The 19,104-nt window shown below is 50.1% G+C and overlaps 1 pseudogene; it reads left to right on the top strand.

The window, feature by feature from the left end:
* Window positions 1–10,272: 10,272 nt before the first annotated feature.
* On the top strand, window positions 10,273–18,885 carry LOC129535055 (PI-PLC X domain-containing protein 1-like; annotated as a pseudogene).
* Window positions 18,886–19,104: the final 219 nt, after the last annotated feature.

Raw genomic sequence — 19,104 nt, 5'->3', positions numbered from 1 at the left:
TCCAAATAGGACAAGGAGCACGTCAAGCCTGTATACTGTCACCCTGCTTATTTAACTTATATGCAGAGTACATCACGACAAACGCTGGGCTGGAGGAAGCACAGGCTGGAATCAAGATTGCTGGGAGAACTATCAATAACTTCAGATATGCAGATGACACCACCCTTATGGCAGAAAGTGAAGAAGAACTAAAGAGCCTCTTAATGAAAGTGAAAGAGGAGAGTGAAAAAATTGGCTTAAAGCTCAACATTCAGGAAAATAAGATCATGGCATCTGGCCCCATCACTTTATGGCAAATAGATGGGGAAAACAGTGGGAACAGTGGCTGATTTTATTTTGGGGGGTTCCAAAATCACTGCAGAAGGTGATTTCAGCCACGAAATTAAAAGATGCTTACTGCTTGGAAGGAAAGTAATGACCAACCTAGACAGCATATTACAAAGCAGAGACATTACTTTGTCAACAAAGGTCCATCTAGTCAAGGTTATGGTTTTTCCAGTGGTCATATATGTACGTGAGAGTTGGACTATAAAGAAAGCTGAGTGCCAACGAATTGATGCTTTTGATCTATGGTGTTGGAGAACACTCTTGAGAGACCCTGGGACAGCAAGGATTTCCAAGCAGTCCATCCTAAAGGAGATTAGCCCCGGCTGTTCATTGGACGGACTGATGTTGAAGCTGAATCTCCAATACTTTGACCACCTGATGCGAAGAGCTGACTCATTGGAAAAGACCCTGATGCTGGGAAAGATTGAGGGCAGGAGGAGAAGGGGACGACAGAGGATAAAATTGTTGGATGGCATCACAGACTCAATGGACATCTGTTTGGGTGGACTCCAGGAGTTGGTGATGGACAGGGAGGCCTGGCGTGCTGTGATTCATGGGGTCGTGGAGAGTCGGACACGACTGAATGACTGAACTGAATATACCACTGAGTATATGTACTACAACTTTCTTATCCATTCCTCTGCCTACGGACATCTAGGTTGCTTCTATGTCCTAGCTATTGTAAACAGTGCTGCAATGAACATTGGGGCACGGCTGTCTCTTTCAGATCTGGTTTCCTCGGTGTGTATGCCCAGCAGTGGGATTGCTGGGTCATATGGCAGCTCTATTTCCAGTCTTTTAAGGATATTCTTTGCAGCCAAAGATGGAGAAGCTGTATACAGTTAGCAAAAACAAGACCAGGAGCTGACTGTGGCTCAGATCATGAACTCCTTATTGCAAAATTCAGACTTAAATTGAAGAAAGTAGGGAAAACCACTAGACCATTCAGGTATGACATAAATCAAATCCCTTATGATTATAGAGTGGAAGTGAGGAATAGATTTAAGGGACTAGATCTGATAGATAGAGTGCCTGATGAACTCTGGAGGGAGGTTCGTGACATTGTACAGGAGACAGGGACCAAGACCATCCCCATGGAAAAGAAATGCAAAAAAGAAAAATGGCTGTCTGAGGAGGCCTCACACATAGCTGTGAAAAGAAGAGAAGCGAAAAGCAAAGGAGAAAAGGAAAGATATAAGCATCTGAATGCAGAGTTCCAAAGAATAGCAAGGAGAGATAAGAAAGCCTTCCTCAGTGATCAATGCAAAGAAATTGAGGAAAACAACAGAATAGGAAAAACAAGAGAGCTCTTCAAGAAAATTAGAGATTCCAAGGGAACATTTCATGCAAAGATGGGCTCGATAAAGGACAGAAATGGTAGGGATCTAACAGAAGCAGAAGATATTAAGAAGAGGTGGCAAGAATACACAGAAGAACTGTACAAAAAAGATCTTCACGAGCAAGATAGTCACGATAACGTGATCACTGACCTAGAGCCAGACATCTTGGAATGTGAAGTCAAGTGGGCCTTAGAAAGCATCACTACGAACAAAGCTAGTGGAGGTGATGGAATTCCAGTTGAGCTATTTCAAATCCTGAAAGATGATGCTGTGAAAGTGCTGCACTCAATATGCCAGCAAATTTGGAAAACTCAGCAGTGGCCACAGGACTGGAAAAGGTCAGTCTTCATTCCAATCCCAAAGAAAGGCAATGCCAAAGAATGCTCAAACTACCGCACAATTGCACTCATCTCACAAGCTGGTAAAGTCATGCTCAAAATTCTCCAAGCCAGGCTTCAGCAATATGTGAACCGTGAACTCCCAGATGTTCAAGCAGGTTTTAGAAAAGGCAGAGGCACCAGAGATCAAATTGCCAACATCCGCTGGATCATGGAGAAAGCAAGAGAGTTAAAGAAAACCATCTATTTCTGCTTCATTGACTATGCCAAAGCCTTTGACTGTGTCGATCACAATAAACTGTGGAACATTCTGAAAGAGATGGGAATACCAGACCACCTGACCTGCCTCTTGAGAAACCTGTATGCAGGTCAGGAAGCAACAGTCAGAAGTGTACATGGGACAACCAAATAGGAAAAGGAGTACGTCAAGGCTGTATATTGTCACCTTGCTTATTTAACTTATATGCAGAGTACATCATGAGGAACGCTGGGCTGGAAGAAGCACAAGCTGGAATCAAGATTGCTGGGAGAAATATCAATAACCTCAGATATGCAGATGACACTACCCTTATGGCAGAAAGTGAAGAGGAACTCAAAAGCCTCTTGATGAAAGTGAAAGAGGAGAGTATAAAGGTTGGCTGTAAGCTCATCATTCAGAAAACGAAGATCATGGCATCTGGTCCCATCACTTCATGGGAAATAGATGGAAAAACAGTGGAAACAGTGTCAGACTTTATTTTTTGGGGCTCCAAAATCACTGCAGATGCTGACTGCAGCCATGAAATTAAAAGACGCTTACTCCTTGGAAGGAAAGTTATGACCAACCTTGATAGTATATTAAGAAGCAGAGACGTTACTTTGCCAACAAAGGTCCGTCTAGTCAAGACTATGGTTTTTCCCGTGGTCATGTATGGATGTGAGAGTTGGACTGTGAAGAAAGCTGATCGCCGAAGAATTGATGCTTTTGAACTGTGGTGTTGGAGAAGACTCTTGAGAGTCCCTTGTACCGCAAGGAGATCCAACCAGTCCATTCTAAGGGAGATCGATACTGGGTGTTCATTGGAAGGACTGATGCTAAAGCTGAAACTGCAATACTTTGGCCACCTCATGCGACAAGTTGACTCACTGGAAAAGACTGATGCTGGGAGCGATTGGGGATAGGAGGAGACGGGGACGACAGAGAATGAGGTGGCTGGATGGCATCACCGACTCGATGGACATGAGTTTGAGTGAACTCCGGGAGTTGGTGATGGACAGGGAGGCCTGGCGTGCTGTGGTTCATGGGGTCGCTAAGAGTCGGACACGACTGAGCGACTGAACTGAACTGAACTGAGGGTTACTTCTCTGGTAGTCTAGGGTCTTGGAGTCAGTGCTCTCACTCCAAAGGCTCAGGTCTTGATTTCTGTTCAGGAATGAAGATTCCACAAGTGGTTTGTTATGGCAGTAAGTGAGATTATAAGAAATATCCAACGACGAGAAATCACAGCTGAACCCCAGACAAAATCAGCGAAAAAATCATTAATATAATACATACCCATGAGCAAAGTGAAAAGAGCCCAACAAAAATAAAGGACAGTAGATTGAGCTGGCAAACAAAGTAAATCAAAAATTATATTTACCAGTTAAGATCAAAGCTAGGTGCCAAGTTGGCAATAAAGCAAGGTGCCAAGTGGGGAATCAAGCTATGAAAAGAAAACTAACAAATATGTTGCAAGGAAAAGAAAGAAAGAAAAGAATTTTAGATATTCAAAATTAAATAGAGGCAGATGAAGAGAACGTATATACATTAAAGATGAACTGCAAGGGGAAAACAACAGTAGGAAAGGCAAAGAAAGGGATAAAAGTAGAAAAATACAATAAGTTGAAAGAAAATTTTAAATTAAAATTATAAAAAAGGGGAAAACAGTGGAAGAAGAAAGAAAAATGAAAAAGAAAAGAAAATTCCACAGAACTGCAAAAGCCCAACTTAGTAGCAAAATAAAAATTGTCACTGAATACACACACACAGATATATATACACACCCATAAGCAAAATCCAAACAGTCCAACAAAAATAGGGTATGACAGATCAACCTGTCATACACAGAAAACCAAAAATCATATCTACCAGGAGAAAACTAACTAAAGCACAAATTGGAAAACAAAACTGGAGCAAAGTGCCAGTTGGGGTATAAAGCAGTGAAAACAAAACTTACAAAATGTTGAGAGTGAAGGAAAGAAAGAAAGAATAGATATGCAAAGGTAAAAGAAGTAGACGAAGAAGATTTATATATATTAAAGAATAACCACAAGGGGAAAGGATGAGTAGGAAAGGGAAACAAAAGAATATATGTAGAAAAAATAAAATAGTTTTAAATAATTAAAAATTTAAATTCTAAAACGAGGAAAAAAACGGTAGAAAAAAGTAAAAAGGGGGAAAAAAAGGAAAACTCTGCTGCTGCCGCTAAGTCGCTTCAGTCATGTCCAACTCTGTGCGACCCCATAGATGGCAGCCTACCATCTATTTTCTACCATCATTATTTTCAATAATGAAAATGAGAATGAAATTAGAATATCCCTCAAACCAGACACAATATATAAACAAATATAAACTTCAAAGAAGATAAAGATCTCAATGTCGGACGGATACTATGTAATTTTCAGGACAATACAGGGGGGACATGTGTGCCCAGAATAATGACAAATGAACCAAAACTAAGAAAACAGGACTGAATTAACCTTAAAGGCATTTGCACAGCAAAGGAACCCTAAAGGAAAGAGAAAGACAGTCCTCAGAATGGGAAAAATTGTGTGCAAGCAAAGACATCGACAACGAATAAAGATGGGATATATAGACGATGAACCCCCACTCAGCCATAACAAGCAGGAAAGAATGCCATGTACAGCCTCAGGGAATAAAGTAGAGATGATCATAGCAAGTGAGGTGAGGGAGACAGAGAGGGATATTAGCATAAGATATCTCCTGTAGGTGGGATCTAAAAATGGATACAGATGAACTTCTTTACCAAAGAGGAACACTCTCACAGACTCAGAAAAGAATCAATGGTCCCCAGAAAGAAAAAACAAAACAAAATTCTGGGACATGGAGTAATGATTTGATTCCATCTAACATAGGGACTCAAATATTATTTACAAAAAAGAATGCACCAGGAAAAGGAGGTTCTTTTTCAACTCAACATCCAGAGACCACATGGCCCGACAAACCCATGACTGGGCCACACCCAGACAATATCAGAATTCACAGTGACCCGTGCACTCTTGTTTTCAGGGCAGCTCGATTGACAATGGCCAAAAACTAGAATTGTTGCTGGCCAAAATCTTGGCTTTCTCTGCCAAGTGAAGCCAAATAAAAATTACAGAGACAGCGTTTGAAGGAGATACGAAGGTGGCTTTTATTCTCAAGCCAGTGGAAAGGGGAACACAGTAGGGTCATGACTCAAGGACTGTGCACACCCCCCCACGCCCATGAAGAGTCTAGGGCCTTCTATAAGGCAAGTGCTCAGTCAGGAGTCAGTGATGAGGAACAAAGGTGATGGGATCTAGATTTCACCCTTGTGCATTTTTTCAAAGACAGTCATAGACTGAAGTCAATAACCCAATAAGTGACTCTGGCAGTTGGGGTGGCTCCCGGGCCTTCTTTCTGGTATGTAAGTACAAGGGGAAGGGTGTTGTAAGGGGAAACACCAGATAGGGGATGTATTTAGCATGGAGTCCAAGGAATAAATGTTAATTGTAGCTCCTGCAGAGTTAGGGGGCAGAAAAGCAAACTTCGTCACAGACATTCAGAGTTATGAGCAGTTAAAGTAAAAAAACTAGGAATGTTCAGGCCTGCTCACTGTTTTATCTCCTTTGTTCTCAAAACAGGGAAATAAAAGAAAACGCATTCCTCTTTTTTTCTTTTACATGTATTTTCAGTCGCTTCACTCATGTCCAACACTTTGAGACCCCATGGACTGTAGCCCACCAGGCTCCTCTGTCCATGGGATTCTCCAGGCAAGAATAATGGAGTGAGTTGCCATGCCTTTCTCCAGGGGATCTTCCCTACTCAAGGACAGAACCCACGTCTCCTGAATTGTAAGGAAGGTTGTCTACTGGCTGAGCCACCAGGGAAGCCCATTTTTTCCTTCTCCCTGCAACAAATTCAACCAAGTTATCCATCGACAGGAAAATGAAGACAGACTGGTGCACCTCTGCACTGGAATGCTACCCAGCCCTGAGTCAGAATGGAATAATGCCAGTGACAGCAGTGTGGATGGAGAGAGTGAATACCATACTAAGGAAAGGAAGGCAGAGAGAAAAAGACAAATATTAAAAGGTAGCACTGACAGGTATCTTCTTGAAAGTAATGCAAATGTAGGATATTACGCAGTGGAAACAGACTCACAAACTTAGAAAACCAGTTATGATTATTAAGAAAAAGTTAGGGATGTGAGATAAATGAAGAGTTTGCAAGGAACAAACGGACATGAATATACATCAAAGAGATCATCAGGAAAAAGAAAACTGTTGAATAGCAAAGGGCAGCCTACTGGAGAACACTGTTCAGTTCAGTTCAGTCACTCAGTCGTGTCCAACTTGTTGCGAACCCATGAATCACAGCACGCCAGGCCTCCCTGTCCATCACCAACTCCCAGAGTTCACTGAAACTCATGTCCATTGGGTCGGTGATGCCATCCAGCCATCTCATCCTCTGTCACCCACCTCGTCCTCCTGCCCTCAATCTTTCCCAGCATCAGATACGTATATGCATGTGTGTTTGTGCACAGAAGGGGCTGGAGGGCCTGGACCACGTTGGGGAAGGGAGGCATCCACCTGGCGTCTCCACGTGGAAGCTGAGTCCCTCTGGGTCGGAGCACGGAGCCCGAGGGAGCCCCTGGACTGTGGCTCGTGGGGCACAGTGACAAGCCCATCATGAGTGCTGAGCCGGTGCTAACCCTGTGCTGGCCAGTGCCACTGGGAGAGGACACCTGATGACCCAGGTCTCGCGTCCTGTCCTTATGTTGAGCGGGTAGGGTCATGGGCTGGTCCCAGTGGATGGACACTTTGGGAGCCCAGGAAGTGCTTGGGGGACCCAGTGAGCGTTTCAGGGGTCTAGCGAGTATCTGGGAGAGCCAGCGAGCATTTCAGAGGGCCGGCGAGTTTGCACGACCCAGTGAGCATTTCATGGGACTGGCAAGTATCTGGGGGTACGAGTGAGCATTTCAGGGGGCTGGTGAGTATCTGGGGGATGCAGTGAGTATTTCAGGGAGCTGGTGAGTTTGGGGGCCTGAGAAAATGTCTAGGAGCCTGGTGTTCCTGAAGCCTGCTGACCATTCAGGGGCCGGGTGAGCAGGACGAGAGGACCGGCTATGTGCAGGGTTTGCCAGCCCTGCATTGCTCCATCCATTCGTTCACCTGAGAACTACTTCCTGAGCGCCTCTGTGCCCATCTCCACCCATAGATAGATGTGCGTGAGGTCACACGGGGCCTCTTCCAGTGCCTCACTGCGGGCCCACAGGGGCAGAACCTGACCTCACCGGCATGTGCCCCACCTGCTCACCTGAGTGGACTGAGAAGGCAGAGGGCGTGGCAGACCCACAGGAAGAAGTGCCCCGCTGAGCAGAAGCCATCGGGGTGTGCAGGGGCACACGGCTTGCTCCCTGGGGTGCTGTCCGAGGCCCCAAGGCTGGCTGGCACTGCTGCAGAGCACTCCTGAATCTGCACTTGCAAACCAGGCAGCTGGATTTCACAGACAAGGAAAAGAGGGTAGGTGACCCACACCTATGTACCTGGGAGACGGGCGCGTGTCTTGCAAGTACAGGATTGGTGTTCACAGGCGATGGGACATTCCTCCTCCCATCACTGTGAACCCACCACCATCTCAGGCCAGCGCAAATGGGAGGATGAAGTGCTTGTGACACACTGACCTGGATGGTGAGGGAACAGAGGTCCAGGGATGTGGAGACAAGAGGGCTCAGGAGTGAGCCAGTGACCTGTGTTATGGGGAGAGTTGTGGACAGGACACCCAGTGTGCAGGTGGCCTGTACAATGGGGAGGTCTCCTCTGTGAGGGGAAGACAGACACACACCCACAGGTGTCCCCAGGATGGTGACGCAGACGCACCAAAGGAGCCCTATGTGAAGGGGCACACACATCCACAGGTGCTCCCCTCGGTGCCGTGCTTGGAGTTCTGATGTACTGTTTTGCTGTGTGTTCTACTTGCATCTCGTTGAATATTTGGATTAGAAAAGAGACTTTGATCCTGAAGGATTACTGTGAAGAGGAAAGGGGACTGTTACAGGAGGATACGAGTCCTTCAGGGAGAAGGACTATTACTCTAGAGAGGGGATGATTACACAGAGGTAGGACTTTATTTCGGAGAAGGCAATGGCAAGCCACTCCAGCACACTTGCTTAGAAAATCCCATGGATGGAGGAGCCTGGTAGGCCGCAGTCCATGGGGTCGCTAAGGGTCGGACACGACTGAGCGACTTCACTTTCACTTTTCACTTTCACACATTGGAGAAGGAAATGGCAACCCACTCCAGTGATCTTGCCTGGAGAATCCCAGGGACGGGGGAGCTTGGTGGGCTTCACACAGAGTCGGACACGACTGAAGTGACTTTAGCAGCAGGACTTTATTTGTACAGGGGCAATATTACTGCCGAGAGATGACTAATATGGTAGAAGGGAGATACAACAATAAATGGGGCTATGACGATGTAGGGGGGATGTTACTGTGGAGAAAGTGAAAGTCGCTCAGGCCTGTCTGACTGTATACAGGTCATGGAATTCTCCAGGCCAGAATACTGGAGATATACTGGAATATTAGCCTTTCCCTTGTCCAGGGGATCTTCCAGAGAATGAACCCAGGTCTCCTGCAATGCAGGCGGATTCTTTACCAGCTGAACCACTGGGGAAGCCCTACTGTGGGGAGGGAACTCATAATAAAAGAGGACCTTTATTGTAGTGGGGACTATTACTGTGGAGGGGGAAAAGTAAATGACAGGGGGATTCTGATACTCTGGGGGCTGTTCCAGTAGAGGAAGGACTATGACAATATGGAAATCTATTATAATAAAGGGAACTATTACAATACAGGGGGACCATTCTGTGAAGGGGGACTATTACAGAAGAGGCCGAACTATTTGTGGAGGGAGGACTCTTACCATAGAGGGGGGCTCTTACCATAGAGGAGGACTCTCACTGTTGAGAGGGGCCTATTATAGTTTATGTGGGACTTCTATAGTAGAAGGTGGTCTGTCTTTGTAGAGGGGGGCTATTACTGATCAGAGGGGACTATGACAGAGAGGGACAAATGGAAGAGGACGATTACCTTAGGGGGGACTATTATAATGAATGGGGGTCCATTGCTGCAGACAGGGACTATCCCAATAGAAAGGGACGACTGAGATTGAGGAAGACTATTGCTATAGAGGGAGGATCATTATGATAGGGAAGAGACTATTAATACAGAATAGGGACAAGAGAAGTGGACTATTAGTACAGAGGGGAAACTATGCCAGTAGAGGCAGGACTGTTGCTGTAGAAGTGAGACTTTCACTGTGGAAGGGGAATACTGACAACAGAGGTAGATTATTAGAGGAGAGACTATTACCACAGAGACAGACTTATTACAATAGGGGGTGGATTATGACAGTGGAGAGGGATGTTTACTGTAGAAAGAGATTATAGCAATGTAGGACTTTTACTCTAGAAGGGGGATATTAGAGGCAGACTTATAATTTAAGGGGACTACTACAATCAAGGAGGACTCTTATTGCAGAGAGGGGACTGTAACTGTACTACTGTAGAAGGGGAACTTTGACAACAGAGGGGGGGACAATCACTATATAGGAGGACTATGACATTAGAGGGGGGGTTATTTCAGTAGAGGAGAGACTTTTACGGCAGAGGGGGGACTATTACAACAGAAAGTGAAGTATGACAATAGAGGCAGGACTATTAGTGTGTGGAGTGGAGGACTAGGACAATAAACGAGAACTATTACTCCAAGACTATAAAGGAGAACTCTAGACAACTGTTACCCCATAGGGGAAGCTGTTACTATGACAACAGAGAGGAGCTAATACTGTAGGGAGGAACTATTACTATAGAGCTCTTCTCCCCTCTCTACCATCCCATCCTCCTTTCTCTTGGAGAGAAGTCCCCAGGTACCGGTTTCTCAGAGCCACGCCTCTGTGCCGCCAGCACTGGATCTTCTGCAGGTCCTGTTTTAATTATGCAAAGCCCCATTTCCTCCCCCAGATCTCCCAGGCTCAACCTCCGATGGGCTGGCAGGTGAGCTCGCCCGGCTCCCTCCTGTGCCACCAAGGTGATCGCGGACTGGATGTCAGCACTGAGTTCTCGGCTCTGGGACGTGCCCCCGCACCACGTCTCCATCCCAGGTGAGGCCCCGCAGGCTCGGCTCTGCGGGGATGTGGCTGCCAGACGGGTCCGAGTGTGGGAAGCCTCAGTGCCAAAGACGCACACATACAGGCACACACAGGCACACTGAACACACACACACGCTGCACACACACACATACACACACCGGCACCTTCCCTTGTCTGTCGACTTTATCCCAATCAACACAGAAGGTACGTGAACCCCCGAGAGCCTGCCTTCAGGACACATGACAGCCACCTTGCGGGGGGGGGGGGTTGTGCCTTCTCAGCCACTCTGTCCTACTCCAGGGCAGCCCTGGGAACTTCAGGTTCCTCACCTTTCCACCCATATTTTCCATCAGAGCTTGTGCAGCACCTTCTGCACTTGAGCCTGGAGGGCCCAAAGTTTAAGGGGGCCACCCGCCCACAAACAACTCGATAAGTGGTACCGACCTATCTAATTAAAATGAGGAACCTCTGACTCCAGCCAGTTTGGTTGCAAAAAGTGCTGCAAAGCTCAGCCTTGGGTGGGCATCTCGACTTGGGGATGCCCAGTGGTGACCAGGCAAGCGGGCACTTCCAGGGTGACACTGCTGTGCTCAGGCCAGCAGAGGGTTGTTCACCAGACACCGTGGCTTGGGAGGGGAGGGTCCCTGCTAGACAGCACCCTGCTCAAGGTGCAAATGCGCCCCATTCTCCACAAGCACCCCTCTGGCCGTGCAGACACTGGGCCCTGCTCTGGCTGTGACCCTGGGCACTGCCCGCTGGGAGCACACATGGACAGTTGGACAAACAGGAAGTGCTACTTTCTATGGAAGGCAGCTTTAGACTCTTTCTCACCCTCCTGACAGCTGTGGGGTTCTATGCCAGCCACTCCACCCCCACCCCGGGAGGAGGGGCCCCCACCCTTCCCTTGAGGGTGTGGAGCAGACAGGGAACCATGGACCCAGTTTCCTAGTCCTTCCAGGTGCTTCCCCATGGGGAAGGCTGTGGGGGCCCCACAAGGAGGAGGCTTCCGAGTCTTCAGGCCTCCTTCATCCACAGAGGGGCCCTTGGCCGCTCTCCTTCCTGTTCCCCTTACATAATAACTCGTGATGCCTCTCCCCCAAGCCCGGGCACCACTCATCTGCTTCTGTCTTTGTACATTTGCCTGTTCTGGACCTCTCTTATAAATGGACACGTAAAATGTGTCCTTCTGTGTCTGCTTCTCACACTGACCATCTTGTGTTCAAGGTCCATCCACGAGGTAGCCTGTGTCAGAACCTTACTCCTTTTCAGGGTGAGTCATATCATACACCACCGTGTGCATGGACCACATGCTGCTGACCCACCTATCCATGCATCCACCCACACACCCACCCATACACTCATCTATCTGTCCATCCACCCACTCACCTCTCCATCCACACCCCCATCCATCTAACCACCCACCCATCCGTCCATAAATCTATCCATCCATTACCCATCCATCCATCCACTGACCAATCCATCATCCACCCATCCACTGATTGATCCATCCACCCACCCACCATCCATTCATCCATCCATCCATTCTTCCATAACATCATCAAATCAAATTATATTATGAACTAGTAAATCCTCTTTCCCATCCCGTGACCCTGAGAATAAATAAGAAAAAAAAAGATACAGTATACTAACGCATATATATGTAATTTAGAAAGATGGTATGATAACCCTGTATGAGAGACAGCAAAGGAAACACAGATTTATAGAAGAGTCTTTTGGACTCCGTGGGAGAGGGCGAGGGTGGGATGATGTGGGAGAATGGCATTGAAACACATATATTATCATATTGGAAACGAATCGCCAGTCCAGGTTTGATGCATGATACAGGATAGAGGGATGGTATGGGGAGGGAGGTGGGAGGGGGGTTCAGGTTGGGGAACACGTGTACACCCATGGCAGATTCATGTCGCTGTATGCAAAAACGATACAAAGCTGTAAAGTCATTAGCCTCCAATGACAATAAATACATTTATATGAAAAAAAAAAACAACTAAAAACAAAAGAAAGCTAGTCCAAACCTATGTTCAGAGACGGAAGGGAAGGATTTCTGGATTGTCCCCAGGTGACTGCTAGGGTGTAAACCTCTCCACACTGTCTCTGAAACAGATCACACAGATTTAAAATGGAAAAGAATAAATGAAATCACACATAAATGACCATTAATAAATGACCACAACACTGGCGTCATAAAGAGCCTGACAATACTATGAATAACTTCAAAGTACCTGTAACTAGGGACGGTCTGTCTGTGCTCAGTCGTGTCTGACTCTGTGCAACCCCATGGACTGTACCGGCCAGGCTCCTCTCTCCATGGGATTTTCCAGGCAAGAATAATGGAGTGGGTTGGCATTCCCTTCCCAGGAGATCTTCCCAACCCAGGGATCGCCCCTGAATCTTTTATGCCTCCTGCTTTGGCAAGCGGGCTCTTTGCTACGAGCACCACCTGGGAAACAACAGGCCATAAAGTCAAAAGCCATCGTAAGCCTTTCCTGTCCAAAAAGGTATTCCTTAAATAAATTGCTCTTCTCTTTCTCACATCTGCAGAGACCCCATTTCGAGACAAGATTCAGTGCCCAGGACTCAGTGGATACGACTTTTGGTCCTACCCTGTGCCCCATGGCGCTATAGCTGTGCATCCTTAGGGCGGCTTGGGGGCACAGTGGACAGGCTCAGGGGGTGACGTGTCCCCCGCCTGGTTTGCCTGCAGGCAGCCACCGCAGGATGACATACTGCCTGAACAAGAAGCCACCCATCTCTCACAAGGAGGCGAGGCTGCTGCAGCTTCTGGGCAAAGTGCTGCCATGTGTCACCCTGACCGTGGTGCTCAAGTGGCCCACCACCCAGGTGAGGGTCTGCAGGCACGCCCGGGCCCTGGACCCAGCTCCAGCATCTAGTGTCACCCACAGGGGGCACTGTCCTTATCCCTGGTGGGGAAACGGGATTAAGAACAAACCTGCTGTAAAGAAGAATTATGGTTTAGTTGCTCAGTCATATCTGACTCATTGCGACCCCATGGACTGTAGTCCGCCTGGCTTCTCTGTCCATGGGATTCTGCAGGCAAGAATACTGGGGTGGGTTACCATGCCCTCCTCCAGGAGATCTTCCCCACCAAGAGCAACTCCCAGAAAGGTAGGAAAGGACACAGCTTTACCGTGGAACCAGCCTGAAGCCAGAACGGGGGCCCCTGGACTAAGAGCATCACCATCTGAAGACACAGAGGCTGGGGGAGCTGGGAGGGGAAGGGGGAGGCTGGGTCCCACCCTCTGTGCAGCTGAGCTGACACCAGAGCTCCTTCCTGGTCCCAGATAAGCAATAGCTGAGTTCCCATGTCGTCTGAGGTGGGTTTGCGTTTGCACACCGGCACCCCCTCCAGGGAGACTTTCTTGGTGGCTCAGATGGTAAAGAATCAGCCTGCAATGCAGGGGACTTGGGTTTGATCCCTGGGCCGGGAAGATCCCCCGGAGGAGAAAATGGCGCCCCACTGGAGTAGTCTCATCTGGGAAATCCCACGGATAGAGGAACCTGGCAGGCTACAATCCATGGGGTCACAGAGAGTCGAGACGACTGAAGCGACTGACATCACATGCAAACACTCACACCCTTCCCCTCGAGGGCTTCTCCAGGGTGGATCGGGGGTTTCATGGGGTGGAGAGAAGCCGGGGTGGGAGGCAGTCACTGTGGAGGATGGAGAGGAGTCAATGGCGAGGGACCTGTCTGTGGGGAGGGGGCACCCAATTGACAGCGGTCCTGCCACTGGCACACAGGTTAGCCAGGGGGTGGATGCAGGACAGGGTAGACAACCCACCTGGGCCCAGGTGCCTGCAGAAGCAGGGGCCCACTGGAAGGGACAGATGGACCCCACCTTCCTGTACCCGCACTTGAGGGGCACTCAGATTCCTGGATTTTCTGCTCCCAGGCTGGTCCTCCCAAGAGGACAAGAGGCTGTCAAGCACAGCTCCTGCCTTGTGTAACTGCTTCCTCCTGGGAGGTTCCAGCTTGCTGGAATCCTCATCAGGGGAGCTGATGGGCAGAGAGCCAGGGCTGGAATGTGCACAAACTACATTCCTGCTTGCATCACGTGCCTGCAGCCTGGCCTTAAGAGCTCACACCCAGAGGAGGGAGTGAGCAGGAGGGGGTGCACCAGAGCCCGGGAGTCCTGCAGGACTGGGGTCCCTCTGCTCTGAGGGTCCCTTGGTGCTGGGTCCCTCTGTTCTGCCTCCCTCCAGGGCAGGGTCCATCCATCCTGGGGGACCTCGGTTCCATGGTCTCAAGTGGTATGGCTGCCAAAGAGACCTGGGTGTGTGCGGGGTGGGGGGCACGGGTGGTGGTCTTTCGCGGGGGTTGAAGATTAGCGGCTCAATGAGCACTTCATTTAATCCTTGTAGAGGTGGATGGCAAGTGCCTGTGTGGAGCTGACAATATTCATATGAGTCTTTGCTTTTCTTTTAATTTGGATTGGTGGGGGCTGTGACTTCCTTTCCCATTTTTTATCCTTATATAGTTTTCCTTTTCCATTATGACTCTGTAGAAAACACAGTGCCATTTTCTGCTACTAGTTTATGTTAATATTAGCCTTGCTTTCTGTTTTATTTTTGATAATCTATTATTTATTTTCCCATTTTTGTATCCTTATGTTTTTTTCTTTTTCCATCATGGCTCCTTGTAGAGGACACAGTACATTTTCTACTCCGAATTTGTATTAGGGCTTCCCTGGTGGCTCAGCTGGTAAAGAATCTGCTTGCAATGTGGGTGATGTAGGGTCGATTCCTGGGTTGGGAAGATCTGGAGAAGGGAATGGCAACCCACTCCAGTAATCTTGCCTGATAATTCCATGGACAGAGGGGTCTGGAGGGCTACAGCCCATCGGATCGAAAAGAGTTGGAAACAACTGAGCAACTTTCACTTTTCAATTTATGTTACAGTTATTTTTTTGCTTTTCCCTGTCTTATGTGTGTGGTGGACACATGTTTCTTCCTTTGCTTCTCTCCCCTTGATTCCTTCTTGCCTTTCCTAGTGCTGTTTGTGGGGGTGGGCACAGACCTCTGTGGGTCTTGGCTGTCCTCGTGTCCAAGGGTCCAGCTTGGGTGGCATGGAGCTGGGCCTGTTGAACCCACAGGGAGCTTCCACCCAGGGACTGCCTGAGAGGTGGGTGAGGCTGGACTCTGCAGGAACAACCCCCAAGACCACAATCTGGACCCGGGCTCTGTGCTCCACGTGAGCAGTGACCCAGGAGATCTTGTTCCCAGAAGCAGGGCCTGAAACCCAGCAGCACCAACACTGTTGATTTCACAGTGGACGATGTGGCCCTCAGTTGGGCATCCTCAGTGCATGCCGAGCCCCTGAGTCGGTGGACGCGCCCTGTGCCCAGCACAGGTGACCAACTTCTGTGTGCAGGTGCTGAGTATCATGGAGCAACTGGATGCCGGTGTGAGGACCTGCAGATGGCGCACATGGAGGAGGGCACCGAGAGGAACCTGCACTCTGGCCACACGGTGTACATGACGGCCCTCATGGAGGTGGGGGTGGGGGCCGGCGGTATGGACGGTGGGGGTCTGCCAGCCAGGGACAGCCACGTCTGGTCCAGGCAGGAGTGGGAGGGACTCTGAGGGGATGGGCACATGTCCACTCAGACGGGCACACGTCCACTCAGATGGACACACGGTCACTCCAGGCAGGAGAGGCTGACGTCTAAAGGGACAACACAGGTCCACTCCAGGCAGGAGAGCGCTGACCTCTGGCATCAGTCACTCAGAATTCCCGACCAACTTGTGTTTCTGAACTCACACCTGTACCACTGGCCTCTGGGGTGTCTCCCAGAATTTGGCTATACCAGGTCCCTGACACGTCTTTGCCTGTGTCCAGTTTGGGGATGTTCAGTCCATTCTCTCGGCTGCTGGCCAACTCACTTAATGTCTCACTCTGACCTCAGCCCCCGGTGTCCCCACTACAGAACCTAATGACCCTTGGGGTCTGGAGGTTCCGCCCTGGGCCTCAGTGTGTAAGGACCCTTTTGGCCTTGCATGCTCCCTGGAGTACAGACTTCATACAATATTATAAGCACTGCTCTATGCCTCTGCGCACACACAGACCCTGAACGCATGCACACCTGCGTGCGCACCTGTACCTACAGGAGCGTGTACATACACACACAAACACACACACACACCAGAGTAATGCCACGGCTCCCCACTGCCACTCAGGCGAGGCTGGGTCCCTTGGGAACAGGCGCCATGCTTTATGTCTTTGTGCGTCAGGACCCCCCAACCCGTCTGTAGAGTGGCTGTGCTGGGGGAAGTCCCCACCCACGCCCCTCTGTCTCTCAGTAAAAGGCCCTTCTCCTCCACCCCCGCCCAGAATGCCCTCATGGAGATCTTGGAGTGGCTGGAGAACCACCCCCAGGAGGTGGTTTTCCTGGCATGCAGGAACTTCGAGGGCATGATGGAGGACCTGTACGAGTACCTGATGGGCTGCATCAAGAACATCTTTGGGGACATGCTGTGTCCCCGTGGGGTGAGCAGGGCCCACAGGCTCCCCATGCTCTTGGCAGTGGGGGCGGTGGGAGCACTAGGTTTCACTGTAATCAGACTATCCGCTCACATGAGGATGAGTCAGGCACCAGGTGATGCCGTTCATGGAACCCCAGGAATCCACCCACCACTGTCTCCACTCAAACAACCCAAAAACCAGCCCATCACTGGTCACAGGCACCCCCAATAATTCACCCTGCCTGCTCTCTATTCAGACACCCCCCAAACCCATCAATCACACCTCAAGATGCCCCAGTAATCCACCTGCCATTTCCTATCAGAAACTCCAATAATCCACCCACCTCTGTTTCCACTCAGGCACCCCAATAATCGACCCATCCCTTCTCAAGACACTCAAGTAATCTACCCACCACTGTCTCCACTCAAACACCCCCCAAATCGGCCAATCACTGCTCAAGACACCCCAATAACCCACACATCACCGTCTCCACTCAGACACCCCAGTAATCTACTCACTAGTGTCTCTACTCAGACATGCCAATAATCCACCCATGACTGCCTCTTCTCACAGGGAACCCAACAACCAGCCCATCACTGCTCATAGACACCCTAATAATCCACACATCACTGTAGCTTCTCGGACACCCCCGATAACTGACACATCATGTCACAAGGCACTCCAATCACCCCTGTGCACACGTCTCACGGGCAGCCGGATGATTCTCCCCCCAGGAGGTGCCGACTCTGCACCAGCTGTGGTCCCAGGGCCAGCAGGTCATCCTGTCCTACAAGGACGAGGCATCCATGAGTCAGCATGCAGAACTGTGGCCCCGTATCCCCTACCGGTGGGGGAACCAGGTGAAGCCCCGGGACCTCATCCACTACCTGGATCATGTGAAGAGCTGCAGGGACCCAGCTGAGTGCCACCTTCACACTGGGACACCTGGTCACACGCATGTCCTAGCACACGGGGCTGGCTTTGGGTTCAAGTGGACAAATGGAACAGGACATATTAGGGGACTTTATTCTGTTTACCACATGGGGAGCAGGGTGTGGACATCCTTGGGGACGTTTGCGTCCACCAAGGGGATCAGGATGTAGACAGGATGTGACCATCCGTGCGGACATTATCGTGTCCACCACATGGGGCCAGGACGTGGACATTTTTGGGGTCACTGTCCAGCCTGCCTGCCCTCTGTAACACGAGAAATTCATGAGTCAACACCCACGTGAGACCCTGCTGTCTGAACTTTGGTCTCTGTCGGACATCTGTGTCTCTGACCGCTGCGGAGACCAGAGTCTGGGTGGGTGATGGCACAGCTTGGTGACTGCGTGGGCAGGTGACTCCATGGGTTAGGGGTCGCACGGGTGGGTGACTGCGTTGGTGGGTGACCCAATGGGTTACTGGTCACATGGGCGGGAGACCGTGTGGGTTGGTGACCGCGTGGGTGGGTAACCGTGTGGCTGGGTGACCGGTTTGAGTTGCTGACTGCAGGGTGGGTTACCATGTGAGTTGCTGACCCGGTGAGTGGGTGACCGCGTGGGCGGCTGACAATGTGAGTGGGTAAACATGTGGACAGGCGACCGCATGACCTCGCAGGTTACTGACCCCATGGGGGGGGTGACCCCATGGGTGGGTGACCATGTGAGTCGGTGACCATATCGTTTGGCTGGCCACCTGACTCCATGGGTTAGTGACTGCACACGTGGGCGGCTGACCCCACAGTCGGCACCATCAACAGCAACCCCTCTCTTGCCCCAGGCAGGCTGCTCGTGGCCTGCATCAACCTCACAGAGAACCTGGAGTTTGACCGCGTCCCCCCGGCCTGGTCCCTGGAGAAGCTGACCCAGTGGGGGCTCCCCTACCTTTGCATGGGTGCGGGGCCAGTGCCCCGGGTCGCCCGCCGGCTGTACCAACACCATTGCAGGCGACTTCATCTGGGCCGACGGCTTTCTTGCCGACGTTATCGGGTTGAACCGGAAGCTGCTTCTGGGCTGAGGGACAGGGTGCTGAGGAGCTGGGCATCGCGGAGGCTGCGTCTCACTCACGTTCTGTGACGTTACGGACCTGAACCGGAAGCCGCCTCGCGGCTGACGGACGGCGCGCTGTGGAGCTGCGCAGCGCGGAGGCCGCTCCTTGTTCGCATCCTGTGACGTCACTGGGCTGAACCGGAAGCTGCTTTGGGGCTGAGTGACGGCACGTGGGTGGAGCTGGGCA

Source organism: Moschus berezovskii, chromosome X (genome assembly GCF_049115385.1).
Source record: "Moschus berezovskii isolate FMDL1 chromosome X, NW_MosBer_1.0, whole genome shotgun sequence".
In the NCBI taxonomy this organism is placed as follows: Eukaryota; Metazoa; Chordata; class Mammalia; order Artiodactyla; family Moschidae; genus Moschus; species Moschus berezovskii.
This window is presented reverse-complemented; position numbering and strand designations above follow the sequence as displayed.